The sequence below is a fragment of the Pongo pygmaeus genome, chromosome 14 (genome assembly GCF_028885625.2).
Source record: "Pongo pygmaeus isolate AG05252 chromosome 14, NHGRI_mPonPyg2-v2.0_pri, whole genome shotgun sequence".
Lineage (NCBI taxonomy): Eukaryota > Metazoa > Chordata > Mammalia > Primates > Hominidae > Pongo > Pongo pygmaeus.
The window spans coordinates 76410575-76433172 of record NC_072387.2 but is presented as its reverse complement, the minus strand read 5'-3'; the positions used below and the strand labels follow the sequence as shown (position 1 = coordinate 76433172).

The window sequence follows — 22598 nt, the reverse complement described above, 5'->3', positions numbered from 1 at the left end:
CTTATCACAACATTTGTTTTGCTCATGAATCTGCTACCAAGGAGGAACATCAGAGAATTTATAGACATGTTTTAAAGACATCAAAATAACCAAAGTCTGGTGTTTCTAAAAGACATGAATGGAGAGAAGTTAAGATGGAGACTTACAATTAAGACTACCCCAAAAAGAATTACCTAAAATGACTGAGAAACTGAAAGAGTTTCACCCTCAGTGAAAGCGTAAACTAAGAAAGCTCAACTGAGAGAGAGAGAGAACATACATGAATCTGTCTTGGCCAGGATTCTTGAGACAAAAACAGGCCAACTTTCTGTTCAAGAATTCAGGATCGCTGATCCAGCCCTAACTTGAGTTTGCAGTTTGATGCTAGTAAACCTTACATCATAGTCTGAAACTGTGAAATACATACTGAAAAACAGCTACATGGATGAAAGTAAGAAGTGGCCCCCAAATTTTCCAGAGAATACTAGTAAGAAAAAAAAGATACCCATCTCATTTTATAAGATTAATATTACAATGATAAAGTAAAAGCAATGTACCTAGGTAAGGAAACATATTCTTCAATCTCCCTACAGACAGTGGTAGACATGGGACTGTTTTGTCCAAATCCACATTGGTGGTTTAGGATTCTGAGAGGACTTCTTAACAGAGGGCTGACTCAATTTCACATGCCCTTTTCACCTTTTCTCTTGTTTTACTTCCTGCCTATGTCAGAGGCAGTTACGCCAGAGCAACTGCATCTCGAATAGGAGCTGGGTAAAATGAGCCTGAAACCTACTGGGTTGGATTCCCACATGGTTAAGGTATTCTAAGTCACAGGATGAGGCAGGAGGTCAGCACAAAATACAGTTCATAAAGAGCTTCCTGATAAAACAGTTTGCAGTAAAGAAGCCAGACAAATCCCACCAAAACCAAGATGGCGACGAGAGTGACCTCTGGTCGTCCTCACTGCTACACTCCCACCAGCACCATGACAGGTTACGAATGTCATGGCAACGTCAGGAAGTTACCCTATATGCCCTAAAAAGGTGGGGGGGAGGGCATGAATAATCCACCCCTTGTTTAGCATATTAAGAAAACAACAACGACAACATAATAATGGGCAACCAGCGGCCCTCGGGGCTGCTCTGTCTATGGAGTAGCCATTCTTCTATTCCTTTACTTTCCTAATACACTTGCTTTCCCTTTACTCTGTGGACTCACCCTGAATTCTTTCTTGCACGAGATCCAAGAACGCTCTCTTGTGGCTTGGATCCAGACCCCTTTCTGGTAACACCTAGACTCCAGAAAGTGATTATGTTATAACCAGAACTCTTGAAGTCATTTTTGGAGACGGAAGATAGGATTTATAATTATTTGCCTACTTTAAAATCTCCCATTTCATCTTTCTAAACAACATAGATTTACTGTCATCTCTCCTCTTCCTCTTCCCTTTCTTTTTTTCTTGTGTTCAACACTTGTATAAGGGGAAAAAATACAACAAGATTGAAAAAGTGATTTATTTTCGCCATATAATAAGAAACCCAGTACTACAGCAGTGGCCTTAAGATGTCTTTGATGCTTCAGGCACCATCTACCTATGGGGCCTGCAATCTTTGAAATGTGACTTTTATCCTCAATTGCAACATGGCATCTGCACTCCTATGCATCACAAAGACATTCCACAAGATAAAAGTGGAGAGGGGAAGTAAAGGGAATGGCAGCTAAATCTGTCTCTTTTAATCCAAGAATACACAGCTCTCCTGGGTGCCTTGCCCAACATTGTTCTACTTACATCTTATTGGCCAGAAATGTGTCATTAGGCCACACCTAGATAGGCAGCAGCTGGGGAAATCAAGTGTTTAGCTGGGAACAACACTAAACCACACAGAACTGGGTTTCATTTAGTAAAAATGAAAGGCAGAATGAATATTTAGGGACAGCCAGCACTGTACAGTATATATCTTCTTTCTTCGACATTCCCATCTCTATTTGTTTAATTTTATGTAGCAAGCTAAAGTGACTGGAATATTTAATATTTAGTCCAAATTAGACAAATGGATAAATATTCAAGACAAAAAAAAAAGTCATGGAATTTCATTATTGTTACATACATACATACATACATACATACATAAATGGTTTTAATTATTGTTACATACATTTGGCAAATCTTTTAAAGAAATTATATTGTGTGCATGGCAGCATTCAGATTGTTATATTTATTTAGCTTTAAATTAGCATTCTGCTTCAATTTATTAAAAGAAAACTGGGATAACTTTTTCTAACTTCCCAGTGAAATCTTTTGAATATTATTATATTCCTAACCCAAATGTCCTTATTATATTTCCCTCAGGCATTTAGCCATTTTGTTATATCTTACAGCAGCAATAATTCTCTATTCCATAAAAAATTGAATTTTACAAGCAGGACAAACGGCTCCATAAATTAACAGGAATACCTGCCTATGCTGAAACAACACAATTCTTTCTTATTCATACTTTTGTGATGTATTCGTCTTGAAATTACACTCTCGTTTTTCTGAAATTTACAGCTTCTTTTTATGGGTTGAAAATCCAGTGAAAAATTGGTTGACACCTAGAATATCAAGAAGAAAGGAATTTATAAGAAAAATGCGTATTTTAGATATGAATGTATTCTCAAAGCATGTATCTCATCCTAAAGTGTTCCTGAATGTATTTAGTAGAGTAAGATTTTTCTCCCAACACACTTGAATAATAGTATGTGTGTAAATTCCCACGTAGTTGAGAATCTTTCATTGCGTTTCTAGACGAAATAACCTTATTGATAATATATTCCTTCTATTTAAGAGTGTGTCTACTAGTATTAATCCAGTTCTATACATGACTATTGATGAAGGAAACTAATTTGTAAAAACAATAGTATAGCAATAACAGCGTGTACTTTGCATTTCAGAGAACTTACATATTTTATACAAATTTTTTCTTACATGTTACAAAAGAGACCCTGTATCAGAACAAGTAAGCATTTTCATATTTTTATATTTGAATTATGCAGTCATTGATGGAGTAAGGAATGGAGCCCAAATGCATTCCATAAGCCAGACACTTCAATAAGTCACACGAAGACTGAAAATAACGTTTGTAGAAGTATGACTTTCTAACATTTCTTCTCCCCCTTATAAAAGTGACTTTTAAATATCAAGAGAAAGTATAAAAATCCTAACATTACTAAATTACTTCAAAACATATGTGGCTTAAGAATGTTAACTTCAAGATTATGAAATATTTCTTTTAGGATACTCAGATAAAAATCTCTTGACAAAAGTCTATATTAATTTATATTTTATAGATGTATAATTAATATCTCTGGACTTGTATAGTTTCTCTGCAAGTGCATCAGACTTCATTCATAAATATGCATTAAGCAACTACTATATGCTGGGATCCATACTTCTTGGAAAAAAGTTTCTCAGTTTATAAACTTTCATAAAGGTTTGTAGGAGGAAAAAGTTAAAGCTAAAATTAGTTATGCAATTATCTTATACGACTCTTTAAAACTAAAACACTCAATATTTTATTTTTATTTCTATTTCTATTTCAGATTAAATACAGAGCAAGGATTGCCGAGAACACTTAGAAAGCCATTCCAGTATTGGAGAATTATGAGTTCTCTACATTCGACAAGTATTACCAAAAGTCTACTGGCAACATCTGGATGATCAAGCAGATACAAGAATAAAAAAGACATATGCTTTGTCCTCAAGAACTTAACATTTAGCAGGCAAAAACATAACTATAGTCCAAATGGGAGGTGAAATTTGTTTCTTACAGGTGTTCAGTGGAGAAAGAGAGAAGGAATATTATCTTTGGGATATCCAAACAGTGTTTTCCACATTTAATCTTCATGACAGACTTGCAAAAGTAGATATTCGTTTTTCCATTTTATTACTAAATAAATGTGAAGAAATTAAATGTGCAGTCTCTGTCAGCCTGTCTCAGGGATCTTGTGAATCACAGTAATCCCACGACCCCTCTACCCCTCCATGAACTGCATTAATCATAAAGTATTTGCAAGAAATAGACACTTGGTGGGTTATGTCACTTCAATTTTGGAGCTATCTGTTGCCGTAATACAACCTAGGATATCCTCAATCAAAGTCTTTCTGAGTAAAAGAGCAATAAACATAAATGTTTTAGGGAGTATAACAAGAGTGTAAAATGGTGACAAATTTATTTTGGCTAGAGTATACCACCTGTGTAGGGTGGTAATGGGGGATTAGATTGTAAAGGGCCGGTTGGGACTGTTACGGAAGTCCTTTAATGCCAGGTAGAAAGCAATTATTCTCAATTTAGTAGGTGTAATTCAGTATTTAAATAGCAGGCTCATTCTGATCACATGAAGATTAATCACCAGCAAGTAATGCATAGAATAAAAATGATTTCTAATCTAAAGAATCGATAAACTACATGTTAAAGTTGTTTTCTGTATAAAATAGATAGAAACAATCCTTCTGTAAAATGGTTTTGAGATAAGCTAAAAATAATCATTTTGGAATAATAACAGTTAAATATGTTAGCTATATTTAGTGGAAAACCAATAGAGGGCATTGACGTTGTTAATATAAATATTTTCTACTAAGTCAGACATCGCAGCTATTTAACTGATACTTGAAACCTTTTTTTGGTGGAGATTTAATTGTTTTCCCTTAAAGTATTGCTAGGGTTATTGTCATTGTTCAAAAAATGCCTTCTCATAGTTTGAATCTCATCAGCAGTGACTGGTTACTATCTGTAGTGTAACATATATTAAAGGTTGGCTATCTCTCAACCGTAGAGCCACATACAGGCGTGGATACTGGGCTAGGAGAAACTGATACTACTGCAAGCAATGTGGAGCCTGGAAGTAAAAACAGACAGAAATGGTGTCCAGTAGTTTGTAGCAATCACAAATATCAGTGCAGCCAAAGTGAGTGTCCAAACCACAGTAGAAAATATGGATGAGGGCATTTTGAAACTCACAGAATGATAGTGCGCACTCAGGATGTCTGAAGAAAGGTAAAAGATCCCTTTACCACACCTCCCCTCCCCGTCTCCATGTGTTAGCATTATTAACAGAATGATAATCTGTGGGTATTGCAAGAAAAAGAGAAAATAAAGTTTCTTCCAGGTCTATGGAGATGCTTGAAAAGTGACCAGAAGATGACCATGGAAAGAAGACAGTAGCAGAGCTAGTAAAAGTAGAACACGATGTAATGTCTAACATGCATTTCCCTCAGCCCTAGCATCTCTCCTGCACAAATAATTGAAATACACATACTGTATCTTTGTAGATTTGAACTTCCCGACCTCTATTTGAAGACCTCTGTAATAACACAAGATCAAGAAGCATTATTGTTGCCAGGCGTGGTGATTCACAACTATAATCCTGACACTTTGGGAGGCTAAGGTGGGAGGATCACTTGAGGAGTCCAGAAGTTCAAGACCAGCCTGGGCAACACAGCGAGACCTCATCTCTACAAAATATATATAATATATTAGATGGGCTTTGTGGTGCACACCTGTCATCTCAGCTACTCGGGAAGCTAAGGCAGGAGGATCACTTGAGCTCAGGAGTTCAAGGTCACAGTAAGCTATGATTGCACCATTGTACTCCAGCCTGAGTGACAGAGAGAGACCCTGTCTCAAAATACAAACAAACAAACAAACAAAAACATTGTTGTTATTGTTGTAATAGTCTAAATTACAAAGGGTATCCATATTTTTTTGGTACATTTGGTTTAGTTTGAAATTAGGAAGATGAGCCATGAAATCAATTTCTTTTTTTGTTTGTTTCGTTTGTACATTTGACTCAATTTGATCCTAATCAAATCAAAAGATATTAATTGATTTTGGAATCAAAAGACATTAATCCATTTTCCCAGAATAGCAGATCTTTATTCAAATGTGCTTTGGAATTGCTTTATAATCAACTCCTCTCCTGTAGCTTCATCACATAACCAGGATATTAAAGTTTCTAAAATGTCCCACAGTAACAAAACATCTTTAACTTGATCTGAGTTAAATAAATGTTTATCCTCAGGGGAAGATTTTCTTGTTTCTTTGAAAACTACCTAGTAACCTCCCTTTAATAGTAATTTGAGAAGTGCTAGACCAGCATGCTTTAGCTAGTGTTTCTCAAACTTGGCAGTATGGACACATGGGGCCTGTGTGTGTTTTATACTGCAGCATAACGAATCAAATTTTGTGACTTTAAACAACACCTGTTTCTTAGCTCATAGCTCAAGATGGTGTGGCCAGGATCTTTGCTCTGGCTTGGACTGCATTCTCCTCTAGTGGGTCAAGGTACTTTCTGAGCTTATTCCTCTTATGGACAGAATTCAATTTTTTGTTGTTGTAAAACTGAAGTCTCTGTTTCCTTGCTGGATGTCAGCCAATGACTTCTCTTGGCTCCTAGAGGCTCCTCTCAGATCCCTAATCAATGGCTCCTTAAATCTCCACAACAACCTCCCTTGTGTTGAATGCCTCCCATGCTCTGATTCTCTCTCATTTCCACTTTGGTGACAATCAGGAGAAAACTATCCTCTTTTAAAGGGCTCATACCGGTTTACCTCCCTACCTTAAACTCAACTGTGCCACAACAATCATAAGCATGAAATCTCATTATATTCCCAGTTCAGGGATTATGCAGGGTGTGAACTCTGGGAGGGGGATGTAAATCTTCAGAGGCACCTTAGAATCCTGCCTACTGTGGAACCAGATAATTCTTTGCTGTAGGTGCCATTTCATGCATTGTAGGATATTTAGCAGCGTCTCTTGGCCTCTACCCACTAGATAAGTTGTCACAATCCAAAATGTCTTCCAAATGCGTCAGATGTCCCTTGGGGGGCAAAATTTCTCCAGGTTAAGGGTAATTATTTGGTTAAAATCCTATCCTATTATCATAAAACTCATTGCAAAAATATATATATTCATAGCCTTGTCTTTTAAAAAGTTCAGTAAGATGTAGATTGCATTAATTTATTAATATAATTGTATTAATAACTTGAGCTGATCATTAAGCATTCATTCCAACATTAGTATAATATATATTTTTACTCACATGGAGCTACAGCATTGGTTTAGCTTTCCTACTTGAACAGCAACTGTGATAAACTTCAATTTTTTTTTTTTTTTTTTTTTAAGTAGATAGATAAGAGGCAGAGAATTGGGAGTTCTGGAACTTCAAAGAAATTGGACTCAAAATATTGAGATACTTCATTAATACAAATTATATTTTAGACCCACATCTGCCTTCAAGTCCTAGTTTCCCTTCAATTTGTTAGGGGTTTTCCACCTATGGAATTTTCTCTGTCCTCTTCAGATTCATTTACATCTTCAAAATGAAGCATTTTCAGGGTTTTAAGTCCCAAAGTTTTATAACTAACTCTATAATGCAGAAGTATCTTTTATTAGTTCTAAAAAGTATCTTTTGTGAGTTTCTGGGGACAGCCTCTTCAAACATTCTCAGATTACTGAAAATTTTCATGTCCATCCTCTCATAATATTTTTGAATTTATGGATTTTATAACATTTCTTTTTCATTTTTATTTCTCCAGGTTGAAGAATCCTAATTTATTTTTTAAAATCATTACTTATATAGAAATGCTTCACCTCCATAATTCATGAGACTTCAAGCTTTTGCGATGAGAGGACTTTTTGCTTTTTTGAAGCCTTGGGATCCCTTATGTGGAGGGAAGATCAGTGATCTGATGCTGGCGGGGCACACACTCACGAGCTGTGTGACTTCACACAACTGAAAGGTGGATTCTGATCATCTTTACCCTAACCTAGGAATTATATCACATGCCTTTTAGAATTGCTTTAAAAAGTGCAAGGTATAATGCACAAGGGCCTAATATAGTGTTTAGCTCATAGAAGTCTTTAGTAATTTATTTATTCATGTAAGAAATACATTTTGAAAGCTGGTTTGTGGTAATGCTAACTATTTAGGAGTTGAAAACACAGGCACAAACGCGCAGACACACACACACACATGCTAGGCAGGGCCCTGGTCCTCACTGGTCTAGTAATTTTTGTATGCCTATGAAGAGAAGGGAGAGCAGGACTAAGGTGCTGATTATGATGTTCTCACTCCATTTGTTCAAACTTTAACAAGAACTATTAGTAAGCAATAGATTAGTCATTTATATCCTGTGATTATCTTCTGTGGGGGACTTTATAAAACACAGACATCTAAGCTGAGTCCACACTGCAGGATACTCTAATACATTAGGTTTCTAGTGGGGGATACTATCTGGATTTTCAAAAAGGGTCACAGGGAAGTTTGCTCCATAATCAAAGTCCAGAAGTTATGGCCTTGCGGGCAGTGATTTAGGGATGCTTAGAGCATCATCTATTGACCAGTTGGGGGCTGCTGCTTTAATAATTTTATTGCATCATTATGGATTTTCTCAATGTAGTAATTTCTTGCCTGAAGTGCAGTTTCCAGAAATGCATATCTCAAGTCTGAGGGTATTTTATGCAAGTGTAGAATAATATTGTAGTTTTGCGTTCACGTCTCTCCATCTAGGATTCTCAAATATGCCAGCATATTGTGTTATTTTATTGTGATATATTTAAAGCAAAGCACATAATGACACTTTTATCCTGGAATAAGAGTGACTTATAAAGAATCAAATTAAAACTGAAGTCATTTTCTTATATCTAGTATAGGTATTTATGTTATCTACTGTGAAGTTCATATACTTCTCTTCCCTCCATATAATCTCATGATAATCTTTAGATTTTGCTACTCATTCTGTCATTTCATTCTTCTGAAGATTTAATGACACCTAAAAATCGAGCAGGCTCACTAATCACTTTAGAAATCTTTTTATTTCTAATAATAAGATAAGAAATAATAATCTTATTATTAAGATAAGTAAATGATAATGGTCTCATAAGCAATTTTTAGAAACTCTTTTGTTCACAGCTTTCAATCCATCTATTTAATTCTCATCTACGTTCATTGACTTTAGTTTAATTTTGTATTCATAACCAATTGTTTCCTTATTTCCCATAATCCTTTGGTTTTTCAACACTGTTTTTTTCCAAAGATATTGCAATGCTGTAGGTCTAACTGCATCCCTGTTCCTAAAACAAAGTAAATGAACAACAACCAAACCAAAATTCTAATAATTAACCAAAGTGATTTCCACTTACAAAAGTTTTGCTTTCTTTTCCATAATATATACAGTTCGATAAATGTCCCCTAATCCTACCTTTTGTTGCATCCTAACAAACAGAAATCTGTATGCAAATGAGACTTAACTCATTTGCTCCTCTCAGGATAAGTTTAATTAGTATTCTTGAAGGAAGTATTTGTTAATTGTATGGTATTATATTTTAATAATTTTATCCTTGCATTTTTTTCTCCAAATTCTTGGTAACTGCCTATTTAGTAATCTCTAATGTTACCTTAAAATACTGTCTTTTCAGATTTTTTTTATATCACAGTTATCAAAGAGATATATATTTTACATGGTGACTGAAAAAATATCCACCACAATGGATGATGACCTAGAGGCATTTTTCCAACCTGCATACTTTTCTCCACTTTTCATAGAACACAGTAGTCCCAGTTGGGGTTAATCCAATGTGCATTCATGCATGTATGTCTTTGAGCTTCTCATTGAGTTAGAACTTGAGGTTCCAGAACTGGATTTGATTTGCTTTGTAAAAAGGAAGTAGTGTCCAGGAGCAGTTAATACCTATTGCAAATATAATTTGTAGTGGTTCTTCGCCTTCTTCTAGTACTGTTGTTTCATAATGATCTTGAAATTCACCATCCTTTCTAGAAATTAGAGATAAGGCTCTATAATGGAAAGCGGATGTGATTTGTGCCTTTGTAGTCCTCTAGAAGAGGTACATGTGTTGATGTGTTGCCCCATTACAGTGATGGACACAGTCCTAGAAAAAGGCTTTTAAGTTTGGTAAATTTCACATTTTTTTTTAAGTTGAGAAGTAGGGTTGTTTGCCTGTGACAATTTGCCAAAGGCACTAAAAATCATTTTTCTACAAAGATTATTCAAGGCAAAAATAGTTTGGAATTTTCTCCTTTAAATATACAAAGTCTCTGCAGTTTTTTCTGGGATGATGATGAGTCGCTTCCAAAAATACATACTTTTGAGTTGCAATGTCTTACACTTGAAGAAAGCCTAAAGGCAAGAAAGCTTAGATATTTGAAATTGCCAAGTTAAATATGCTAACTTATATTATCAACTGATATATACGTTTAGTTAAGAATGTAAATGTTTGTAAAAGATTCTTACACAGAGGTTTTCTCGCAGCTTCTAGGAATATTACATTTACATTTAAAGTTAAAAAAAAGGACTCATAAAATTAACTTGACCAGCACAAAAGATAATACCCATGAAACTAAAATAAGTTATAGGAATGAGAGCCACTGAAGTGAGGCAAGAATATCACTATCCAAAGATTAAATATTTGATTAATTATTTCATTAAACAAACTATAGCAAAGACTTCAACACATTTTTAATCTACTTATGCTATATAATCACAGGATACCATGTTTGAATAAGAGACAATGAATATACAGAGAGAAAGAACAAAGAAGTCATTAAAGTACATGTAAAAATTAAAACTAGGAAACAAAAAACTAGCTATAAGTATTCAGAACTGTGAAGTTCTTTTTATGTAGTATTTTGGTTTATACAGCTGTTGACAAGTCTTATAAAGTAATAAATATATGTATCTTAAGCACAGTCCACACAGTTTTAAACATTTTCTAAATGGAATAACTACACTAAAAAATTAAAACTAAAAACTTAGAATTTAACAAGTAAACTAAGTATAATATATTGAGTTGATTGCTACAGATTGGCAAGGCAGTCTGTTTTAGAGAAATAGACTGAGCTTTGAAGAGAACATTATTTTAAATTCCTGCTCTGTCACAAACAAGCTGCATGAATCTGTCATATCATTTAACCTCTCTGAATATGATTGCTCACCTGCAAAATGAAGATGTAAGTTCCTAGAGCTGGGAAGAGGATTACCTGAGAGATGACATTTGTAAAGTATTTAGTAGAGTGCCTAGCATGTACCAGGCATTCAGTAAGTGGTCGTTATTGTGTTCAATGGTGAATTGTTTTTCCCAAGGGTGGAGAGAGTGAGAAGCCATGTAAAGAAAGGTTTCTTTGAGAAGATACTGTTGGAACTTGACCGCGGGCTTGTCTTATTTTTGTTTGTATGTGTGTATGGTTTTGTTTTTGTTTTAGAGACAGGATCTTGTAATGATTCCCAGGCTGAACCTGAACACCTAGCCTCAAGTGATCTTCCTGTACCAGCCTCCCAAATAGCGGGTATGAGCCACTGAGACTGGCTAAGAATCACTTTTATATGTGCCCAACAATTTGTTCTAAACTTGTGTGTGTCCCTGACCTTATGAGCCTTTATATTTTTAAAAAGGGTACAGCAAAAAGAAAATAAAAACCTACAATTAGGTTTATTTTAAAACCTAATTGGAGATTGAAATATGACGACCAAGAGCAGCTTTTTCAAAATACAAAGCATGACATTGTATTAACTATATTCAACATATCTAAGTCCTAGCACCTTTGCATCACACATTACATGACATTAACAATTATTGACTTGATAAATTTTGCTAAGAATCAGGACAATTTCACCTATGGTTTAACAGCTTTCCTGAAAGTGTCCCTTAATATTTCCAGTGAGAAAGAGATTACTCAGGGTGAAAATAGGAAAATGAAGCCAATTTCCAGGTTAAAAATAGGGAAACTAAGTGATGGTGGCCCTGCCACTTTGAAGAATTACAGACCTTCAAGCTTTCATGTCATTCTGAGACCTCGTTACTTTACCCTTTTCTTCACAGGCATGGGAAGAAACAATTGGAATAAGGACAGTGGTTATCATTGTGGTTTTTGATTTGCGGCTAGAAGTAGGTGAAACTGTTAAGAAAGTCTGAAATCAGAAAAGTAGTATGAATGACTGAGTAGGTCCTAATCATTGGTTCCATTTTCTATGTAAGTCTTCAAGTTTGCTGTGCGAATATTTCGGAGTGTTTACATTATTCACAAAATCATTTGTCCACCACATAATTACTTAGTGCCTGTTAGGTAACCAGGACTATGATGGGAACCACAGAGAATCCAAAAAGAAAAGAAGAAAACACATATCCTTGAGAACTTATTTTATTGGGTCAAAGAAAATGCATAGAGAGAATACATATTGATAAATATGTATAGAGGACATTCGGTGAGATAGAAGAAGACAGAATGATGAGAGGATATGTGTGACCAAAGAAACTGGTGGGGAAAAAGAGAATGGTTCTTGGGAAAGATTGAAGGCTTTCTGGATGAACGGATGCCTTAGTTGAGGGTTCCTTGCCATGGAAAAGTTAAAGAAATGAGGAAAGGGAAAATAGCATTGCAGGAAAAAAATGTAAGCTTAGGGTGGGAGAGAAACAACTGCTATAGAGTTGAAGTTTGAAGTGATTAAGTAAATGGTAAAATGTCCATTCTTAAATAAGAAAAGACTGAGGTAGTTTTAATTGACAAGTTTTATCCCTATCTGCCTTCTAATCTTATCACTATATATCACAATGTGATACAACACAGTGGGGATTAGAAGACTAACTTTGGGTCAGACATGAAAAGGAAGAATCCATAATTCTTGCTCAACTGAAAGTACTGAGTTAATCTGGACTGCCATTTCATGGGCACAGAAATATGCATATACAGTGCAAGTGTTGGGCTCCTGTGCCTTTCCCAGCCCTTCTGTTCCTCTAGGTCCACAGAGCGGTTTATGAGTGCTCTGCATAGTTGAATAGAGAAGGCTGGTCAGGTGGGGTAGTTCAGATAGGCTGAGCAAAGATTCAGACTCAAAGGTCATCAAACCCACTGAACTTTTAGGGGAAGATAGGCTACTATAAAAGACAAGTTATATTTCTGGACAAAGGAGTAGATAAAGTAGTTCCTTGGCTGTGGGATTACACGTGGTATTCACTCACATAGTGAAAGACTGATTACCTGCTCAGCTTCCACCCAGGTGCCTGGTGCTGGGGAGAAGGGGTGATTAATCACTTGAAGCTGGTGTAGACTTTTTTTTTTTTTTTTTAAGATAGAGTTTGGTGCAATCATAGCTTACAGCAACCTCAACCTCCTGGGTTCAAATGATCTTCCTGCCTCAGCTTCCTGAGTAGCTGGAACTACAGGTCCACACCACCATGCTCAGCTAATTAATTTTTCATTTTTTATAGAGATGAGGTCTCATTATATTGTTCTGGCTGGCCTCAAACTCCTGGACTCAAATGATCCACCCCACTCAGCCTCCAAAGTGCTGAGATTAGAGGTGTGAGCCACTGCGCCTGGCTTGGCATAGACTTTTGAGTGATGATTCCACTTGCTCTCACATAGAAGACCCTGCAGACTTCTATAGCTTAGCTCTGAAATGCAAGCTTTTGGAACTCATTTTTTGTTTCTCTCAAATTAATGCCTTTGAGATGAATATTAAAGCATTTGTTGAACTTTTCCATTGCTGGAGCCTAGTAGTGTAGAAAGTAATGATTTCCCAGATTAATCAGTTTAATATAAAGACATACATGAACATACAAACACACATATATAATGCACACACATGCATGCATATATACACTACATGAAATATGTTAATTATATATTATAAATATAATATAGGTATTATTTTTTGAAACACTATTTTTAGTTGCCGCCTCTTTGTAAAAATGCTCCATCAATAAATAAATTTGGAAAACATACTTTGTTTTTTGTGGTTTTGGTACTTAATAAAACATATTACCATATGAAATATTACATAAAGCTCATATATTATATAAAACTCATATATATATATAATTCCAAATGTATTTGACAATAGAACACATTTCTCTCGATGTTTATCCTCTGATGAGCGCTGAAGAATACTTCATGGAAAATACTACTAGAAGACATAGAAATTACCATTTTACGGAAGCCTTTTCTTCTCTCTCCCATTATCTACCTTTATCCTTCGGAGGATGGAAATATTATGTTATTTGTTCTGGATTCTCAATATCTGGCATGTTATATAAATTTGACTTGGATGCAATATCAGCTTTTTTCAAAATCTCTGATAATTTGGAAAGTCTATTTCTGGTAAAAATGTATGAAGAACATTCCTTACTAGGACATACAAGTTTAAAATTTGGATTTTATTATTGCCATGTTCAATAAAGATGAAAGAAAATGAATACAAATATGTTTAAAAGCTTGTAACCTGTTTAACTAGTAAATTAAAAAAAATGATCTTGGGATGCATAAGGCTCTTGTAGCTATGAGCTGAAACTCAGGATTAGAAGAAAACACAATTTTGATTTGGTTATATATAAATTTAAGCTATTACAAAGATATATCAAAGATGAAAAGGAAATAAGAGACAAAAATAGTTGCATTATCAGACAGTATTACTATTTAAAATAAGTTATTTTCTACATTTCAGTTAAACATATATAAACATATAGAAAAATGGCAACTACCAAAAGAAATACAAATAATAATATGCATCATTTATAAATCACTAATGATCAAATAAATAAAAAGTTAAAAAAAAATTGCCCATCAGACATAAAAGTTAAGAAACGTTGATCATACTCAATGTTAGAAAAGATTTCAGTGTACACTATTAGTACATCTCTAAATTGGTATCTATCTGTGGAAGGCAATTTGGAAGTGTTTATCAATATATCATATGCATTCCCTTTGGCCTAACAATTTCTGTGCTAGATGTTTATCCCCTAAGAGACAAAGGGGACAAAGAAGTATGCATTATGATGGTCAACAAAACATGGATTTTTAGAAAAAACTAAAGTACATGAGAATGAATTTCTTCTAAAAAAATTTTCCAACATTACTGAGATACAATTTACAAATAAAATTTTATACAATGCCCCACCAATATTTGTAAAGTTGGATTCTAAGCATTTCCATACAAAGTTGTCCATTTAAAATACCTATGAATATCTATATGGACATTTATATGTGTTCAAGTGTGGGGTGGAGAAGGGGAGAGCCTAGGAGAGTCCAGCGTTATTATACACCAATCTGTTGGCAGATGAGGTGGATTATATAGAAAAGAGAGCATGAGAGGAGTCAGTCCACTCTCTGCATTATACTGTTAGGATTTTCTTTTTCCCTAAGGAGTTCATATAGCTTTTATAATTTAAGAAGATATTTCAACTGTGAAAAACATTTTCATACATGAATACCTCATTTTGGAGGAGAAAAAGAATATTAAAAACAAGATTAAATTAAAAGTGAGATTTAATCACTAACGTGAAAAGGCAACAATTCTTTTCATATCATACTAAATTGAGTAATCATGTTAGTAACCTGGATTTATTAAAATGTTCACAACACACTTGCTTGAGTTATTTGGAGAAAATATTCACTAATTTTCAGCCATTGAAAGCAAGTTATTAGGGGTTTGAATTTAAGCAGGCATATAATGTAAATTAAAAACAAAGTGGCAAATGAATTTGTTGGAGTCATACAAATTATTAGAGTTGCAAACAGCAAATATAACTCATACTGACATTTTACAATATAAAAAATAAAAATACCTTAAAAACAAAATCGGTGAAAATTGGAAAACAGAAAAATCAATGTAATTATCCAATATGAATATTTTTAAGAATGAATTGATACTTGGCAATTCCTCTGTACATGTCTTAAACTACAAAGTCTTAGTAATAAACATATTTTAAATTACTTTTTTTTTCAAGTATACATAATTTCCTGGGTTCTTTTTCCATAACTTTAAAAGGACTTTTAGAGAAAAATAAACCATGTTTATGCTGCGTGATTTATATCGCATAAAAGGTTAATAGAATGCTAGAAACCTGATGAGTATAGAAACCTGATAGTAAAATATTTTACTATTTTACCCAACAGAGTTGTATTACGTTTCTAATTTTGTGTTGCAAGAGTGTGGCTTATACACCTGCTGGCTACTGTATGGCAATGTCACATGTGTCTTGAATTGGGACCCAATCCTGAAACCTAAGAAAAACATCAGCACTAGGCATCAGAGCAGGCTCGTGACAACTCTTCAAATTGCGAGTAAGCTTGTCTATAATGAACTATGGACTTTTAGCTTTGCTTGTTTGTTTAAAGTATAAAAATTTATCTTTCTTAAGTGATAAAATTAAAGGGAAAGAATCCCTTGAACTAAAAGGCAAGGAATCTGAGAAGTATCTGTTCAGTAAATTTAAACGCCAAATGATAATGCCCTTAAATGAACTGGAAAACCACGACAACTCTGTCTTAGTTCCTTTGGGCTGCTGTAACAAACTCCCACAGATTGAGTGGCTAATCAACAACAGCCACTTATTTCTCACAGTTTTGCAGGCTGAGAAGTCCAAAATCAAGGCACTGGCAGATTGGATGGATCGGGGGGCCTGTTTCTCCATGGGTGGCAGTCTTTTTGCTGTAACATCACATGGCAGAAAAGACAAGGGAGCTCTCTGGTGTCTCTTTTATAATAAGTAATTCCATTCACGAAGGCACTGCCCTCATGATCCAATCACCTCTCCAAAGCCCTACCTCCTAACACCACCATCTTGGGGTTAGGATTTCATTATATGAATTTGGAGCAGTGGGGTGCGTAGACATACAGTGAGTTGGAAACCCCAATCAATTTTTTTTTTAATATTCATAAAGAAGAGAGGAAAGAGAAAAGAAGGAAAAAGATGGAAGGAAGCTGAAGGTATGTCTGGCAGGCATCTCAGACAGCAGACAGCACACATATCTGATGTTCAGTCTGGTTGTAGTAATGATTCCGGCTGGGCGTGGTAGCTCACGCCTGTAATCCCAGCACCTTGGGAGGCCAAGGTGGGTGGATCACCTGAGGTCAGGAGTTCGAGACCAGCCTGGCCAACATGGCAAAACTCCATCTCTACTAAAAATACAAAAATTAGCCAGGTGTGGTGGCGCATGCCTGTAGTCCCAGCTACTGGGGAAGTTGAGGCAGGTGAATCGCTTGAACCCAGGAGGTGGAGGTTGTAGTGAGCCGAGATAGCGCCACCACACTCCAGCATGGCTCACAGAGTGAGACACTATCTCAAAAAAAAAAAAAAAAGAAAAGAAAAGAAAAGAATTCCCCAGGAAGTACAGAAGTATAAATGGCTATGAAGAGGGTAAGCAGTACACATGTTAATATCCAAGGCAAATTGATGAATTCAAGTCCAAATCAAAATATACAGGAAACATGATCAGTCAAGTAAAATAATTGTTTATTTCCTGGATGGCAAAGTTTCTCAAAATCAGGCCAGTGACAGTATTTGACTTCTCTGTTTCTGTGTGTATTAAGACTGACTCCAAAATGATGGGGTAGAAACGAGAAGAGACCCTAACATCAGGAGAAGGTGGTTCAGCGTGTCTGCCAAGCTGGCTGGAATTCCTCACAGGCTTCAGAACAAGTAGGGGACTGAAAGAAAAACCAGCACACACATTGGACTAGGTAAGCAGAGGCAGAAACATCAAAGGAGGCTGGGGCTCCATGAGAGTTCATGCTGAGACCTCACCCTGTCATTGAAGATGACTCTCAGATTGGTTGCAGGCTCATCTCCCAGTGGGCTGTACTCCCAATTTACTAAAGGAAATATTGATTTAGGACTGGGTGAGCTGCCTCTAACATGGCAGGGCTGAACTTAGAAGGAACACCACCCCTTCAGAGGAAACCTAACACCCTCCCTGACACTTCTGACCCTGGGGTGGGGAGCATCTGTTTGTTTGATTTGTTTCCGTTGCTCTCTTTTCTTCAAGTTTGTCTTTGCACGTATGAGCAATGATTATAGCCTTTTCAGCACAGAGTAAAAGCCCTAGCAACTGAAATGGAGCCACAGAGACTCCTTTTCTTGAGGCTCTTCCTTAAATGGCTTTGCAAACATAGAAACTTACCTTGAAGTGAATTCACTAGCTCAATTACAAGTTGGTGGTCTTTCTTTTAAGAATTAATCTCTGCTGAACAGCAAAGCAAGGAAAAACGTCTCTAATCTCCTGTACTATGACTGAGGAGTACTTTTCCTGCCAAACAACAGGCTGAATATTACTTTTCATCCAAGGGAAATGGGATGCACAATAGCTCCGGGGAGAGAACAAGGAGCTGTGACAGAGCAATGAGAAGTGAGATTTTAAAGTGTTTTCTCTGGTCCATGCATTCTACATGCAAAAACAACAAAGAAAATTGTATGCTGAATTTATCATCTTAAGGGAGAAATAATCAGATGACTGGAGGCTGTTCCAAGGGCAACCAGCACAGGTGATACTGTATTCATTTTAATGTAATTGAAGCAACTCATTTCTGGAATTGATTTTTTTTTTTTTTTTTTTTTGAAACTGAGTTTCAGTCTTGTTGCCCAGGCTGGAGTGCAATGGGGCAGTCTTGGCTCACCGCAACCTCCAACTCCCGGGTTCAAGCTATTCTCCTGCCTCAGCCTCCCAAGTAGCTGGGATTACAGGTGCACACCACCACGCCTGGTTATTTTTTTTGTATTTTTGTAGAGACAGGGTTTCCCCATGTTGGCCAGGCTGGTCTCGAACTCCTGACCTCAGGTGATCCACCGCCTCATCCCCCCAAAGTGCTGGGATTACAGTTGTGAGCCACCACACCCGGCCCATTTCTGGGATATATTTATTCAGATTATATATGTGGATGTGCATGTCTCTGTGCACATATAAAACTTATTTTCTCAGGTAGAAGAATGATTTCACGTTTAACTCTTTCAAAAAAAACCCTCTCACAATTACAGTAAGGCAAAAACCACAAGAATGAAGAGTACAAAAGTCAATAAGTAGATCTGACGCTTCAATTAATTTAGAGGATCAAAAAACAAAGGAAGCATATATACAGACAAAGCAAAGAAAACTATAGTTCAGAGTATAGGAAGTTTGGGAGTAAACCTAGAATAATCCAAGACTCACAACTTGGAGAGTAAGAAAGACTATATGTGACTTTAGGTTATGCTAGCTGATGTGTATGAGAGAAACTTGAAATCTCAGTCTGACAATAAAGAAGTCCCGTCCTTAATGGGTACTCCTGATCAGGGATTGGCTCTCCTCCCAGGCATGAGTTCTGGATCCTGGCTGCCTCCATCCTGAGCCTGGACCAGGTTCATAAAGTGAGTTCAAAATTAAACCAAACCAAGAACTATCTAGTGCACTCAGAATAATTTGAGGAAAATTTGCATTCAAGAAAAAGGATACTATGGAAAAGAAACCCTCAGAAAATAGAAAGGCGTATTTGGAATTTAAAAATCTGGTTATTTGGAATTTTCTAAAAAGCAAGGGTAAGAGAAAAAGAGAAAGAGGAAAGCTTTTCTTTATGAAGAGTGACATCTAGTAAAAGAAGGAAGCCAGTGCTATGGCCCATACCTGTAATCGCAGCACTCTGGGAGGCAAGGTAGGAAGATCACTTGAGGCCAGAAGTTCAACACCAGCATGGGCAACATAGGGAGATTGCCTTCCCTAAAAAAAAAAAAAAAAATTAACTAAAAAAAAATTAGCCATGGTGGTGCATGCCTGTAATCCCAGGTACCCTGGAGGCTGAGGTGGGAGGGTCGCTTGAGCCTAGGAGTTCAGTGAGCTATGATCACACCACTGCATGCCAGCCTTGGTGACAGAGCAAGATCCTGTCTCAAAAAATAAAACAAAGAAGGAAAAATAGGATTAGGAAATCTTTATTTTGGCACACATAATATAATTATCAATTCAGGGGCTCATATGAAGGTCATCAATGGATGTCAGAATTAATTGGTGCAAGTTTGTCCAGTGACAGAATATTTGGAATCAATGCAGCATCCCACAAATCATTTATTCACTGAAAGGCGGAAAGCTCCTCTACAATACAAGGAATTGCAGTTATTTCCTTAATAAAATGACCATACGTCATATCATGAACAGTGAAACAATCTGGCATTATGAGTCCCCTGGTGTAATTGAATATGAAGAATACAACCTCACCTATGAACTATTATCACCCAGAATATTCAGTTGTAATCTAATTAAGACCTAGTCTTGTGATAGGCAACATGATAGTCATATGATTTGTGACTAGTCCAAATTAAAATGTACTATGAGGGTAAAATACACATCACATTTTGTAAATATAGTACTTTTAAAAAAGAAAGTTAAACATATCAAATTTTTATATTAGTTACATAATATTAAATGATGTATTTTGGATATATTGCATTGAATTAAATACATTATTAAAATGGTTTTTCACCTTATTTTTTGAAAGTGGCTATTAAAGTATTTAAAATCATGTAAGTGATGCAAATATATATATATATTTTTTGAGACTCATTTTTGCTCTTTTCACCCAGGCTGGAATGCAATGTGATGATTTCGGCTCACTGCAACCCCTGCCTCCCAGCGATTCTCCTGCCTCAGTCTCCCGAGTAGCTGGGATTACAGGCCCCCGCCACCATGCCTGGCTAATTTTTGTATTTTTAGTAGAGACAAGGTTTTACCACGTTGGCCAGGCTCAAACTCCTGACCGCAGGTGATCCTCCCGCCTCAGCCTCCCAAAGGGCTGGGATTACAGGTGTGAGCCATGGCACTCAGCCACAAATGATATTTTTATTGGCTAGCACCGCTTAAGACCTAATTTCTAGTTGACAAAAATACAGGTCACAGAGAATCAAGTTAATATCCTAAGAAGAAGCAATTAAGCAAATCCAGATTGTGAAAGAGTCTACCCTACAACTTTTCTAAACTCATCAGAACTTCAAAGTCATGGGGAAAAAAACGGAGGGAACTGTTTTAAACTAAGAAACTAAGGAGAAAAACAAAGGCAATGTGATCAGACTAGATTGGATTTAGAAGAAAAAAAAACACAAATGTCTATCAACTTCTTAGAAATAAATTTCTAAACATTTAAAATACTGTAGATATAAGATGATGTTTATGGAATTATTATTACTTCCTTAAATGTGCTAATAATATCATGGTTATGTAAGCAATGATCCTTACTCTTCGGAGATTTATTTTGAATGATTTTGTGGTAATGTGATCTATACTTTACCTTTTTTTTTTTGAGACAGAGTCTCGCTCTGTCGCCCAGGCTGGAGTGCAGTGGCGCCATCTCGACTCACTGCAAGTTCCGCCCCCCAGGTTCACGCCATTCTCCTGCCTCAGCCTCTCGGGTAGCTGGGACTACAGGCGCACCCGCCAATTTTTTTGTATTTTTAGTAGAGACGGGGTTTCACGGTGTTAGCCAGGATCCTCTCGATCTCCTGACCTCGTGATCCGCATGTCTCGGCCTCCCAAAGTACTGGGCTTACAGGCCTGAGCCACGGCGCCCGGCCTATACTTTACTTTCAAATGTTGGAGCAAATATGTGAAAGAGGAATCAAAGAAATTGGACAAAATATTTAAAATTGTTGAATCTAGAGAGAAGATTTTACTATTTCTCTACACATGAAAGTTTTCTTAGTAAAAAAGCAAGCAAGGATCAAATTTAAGAAGTTCTCAGAGATGTTTAAAAATTTTACATTTTCTACTCCTCTTATATCCTATTTTCTTCCATATATGTTTTCCATAGTGATCATACATGTATATTATATATATGTATGATATAAATAATACAAAACTATGTCTCTAATAAAACAGAAGTTATTATAGGTATGTTCATTGATAATGATTTAATTCATTCCTTTCTCCTCAGTAATCATTTACAATTGAAACACCAGATTCAACACGACGATGATTATACTAGTCAAAATTCCATCACTATCATCAACTCTAATTCTTACTCACATAAATGTGAAATTATAATCAAATAAAATTGTGTCAGATTCTTATGGATATTCAGTGTAATTAAAACATCAAATTATGAGAAGAAAAATTACTTTAACTTGTCAGAGATTTCACCCTTAAATAGGCATCTCCACAGCTTTATAGCAAATTGACAGAATTACATTTTAATGCTACATATCCGTCTTATTTGAATTGATTTGAAATTTACACTATACTTTTTCTTTCTAAGCACAGAATTAAATTTGTAATCTCTAGCTCTTTAACTGCAGGGCTACCATAAAAAGATACTAAAACTAAAATAAAATTCTAGTCATCTAAAAAAACTGCAAATACACATAACATTTGTTACAATTCATAAGAAGTAGACTGTTTCACAAATTCCACTCATTATCTGAAATTTAGGGAGCATGTTAAAATAAATTTGATTAGGCAACATTTCTATAATTTTTTACTATAAATGTGTCTAATATTCACTTAACTTAAAAATAGATACTACTGGTCCCCGGAAAATTTGTCATAGAAAAAAATATGTTTTTTCCTGTTCACTGATTTTTGACAATGGAAACTGTATATGTGCTAGTATTTCTATTTAAACAGGAAACAAACATAGCAAGGTACCTCTCTTTTAACACCTTTGTAGGTCCTGAGTAACCCCACAGAGGCCCAGCCACCACCTTGGAAATCAGCACATTATGTAAGTTAATGTAACAGGACTGAAAAATATTCACATCAAAAGAGGAAAGATAGGAAGAAATAATAAGAATAGTACAGGTAATTTAGTTGCTTTTATGAAAGAAATATTT

General features: G+C 35.8%; 1 long non-coding RNA gene across 1 annotated transcript; it reads right to left on the bottom strand.

The window, feature by feature from the left end:
- Positions 1-17246: 17246 nt before the first annotated feature.
- Positions 17247-21116, bottom strand: LOC134738068 (uncharacterized). Its single transcript, XR_010123590.1, has 3 exons — positions 21062-21116; positions 19408-19500; positions 17247-17461 (listed from the first exon to the last, which is right to left on the bottom strand). It is a non-coding gene; the product is annotated as an uncharacterized LOC134738068 (long non-coding RNA).
- Positions 21117-22598: the final 1482 nt, after the last annotated feature.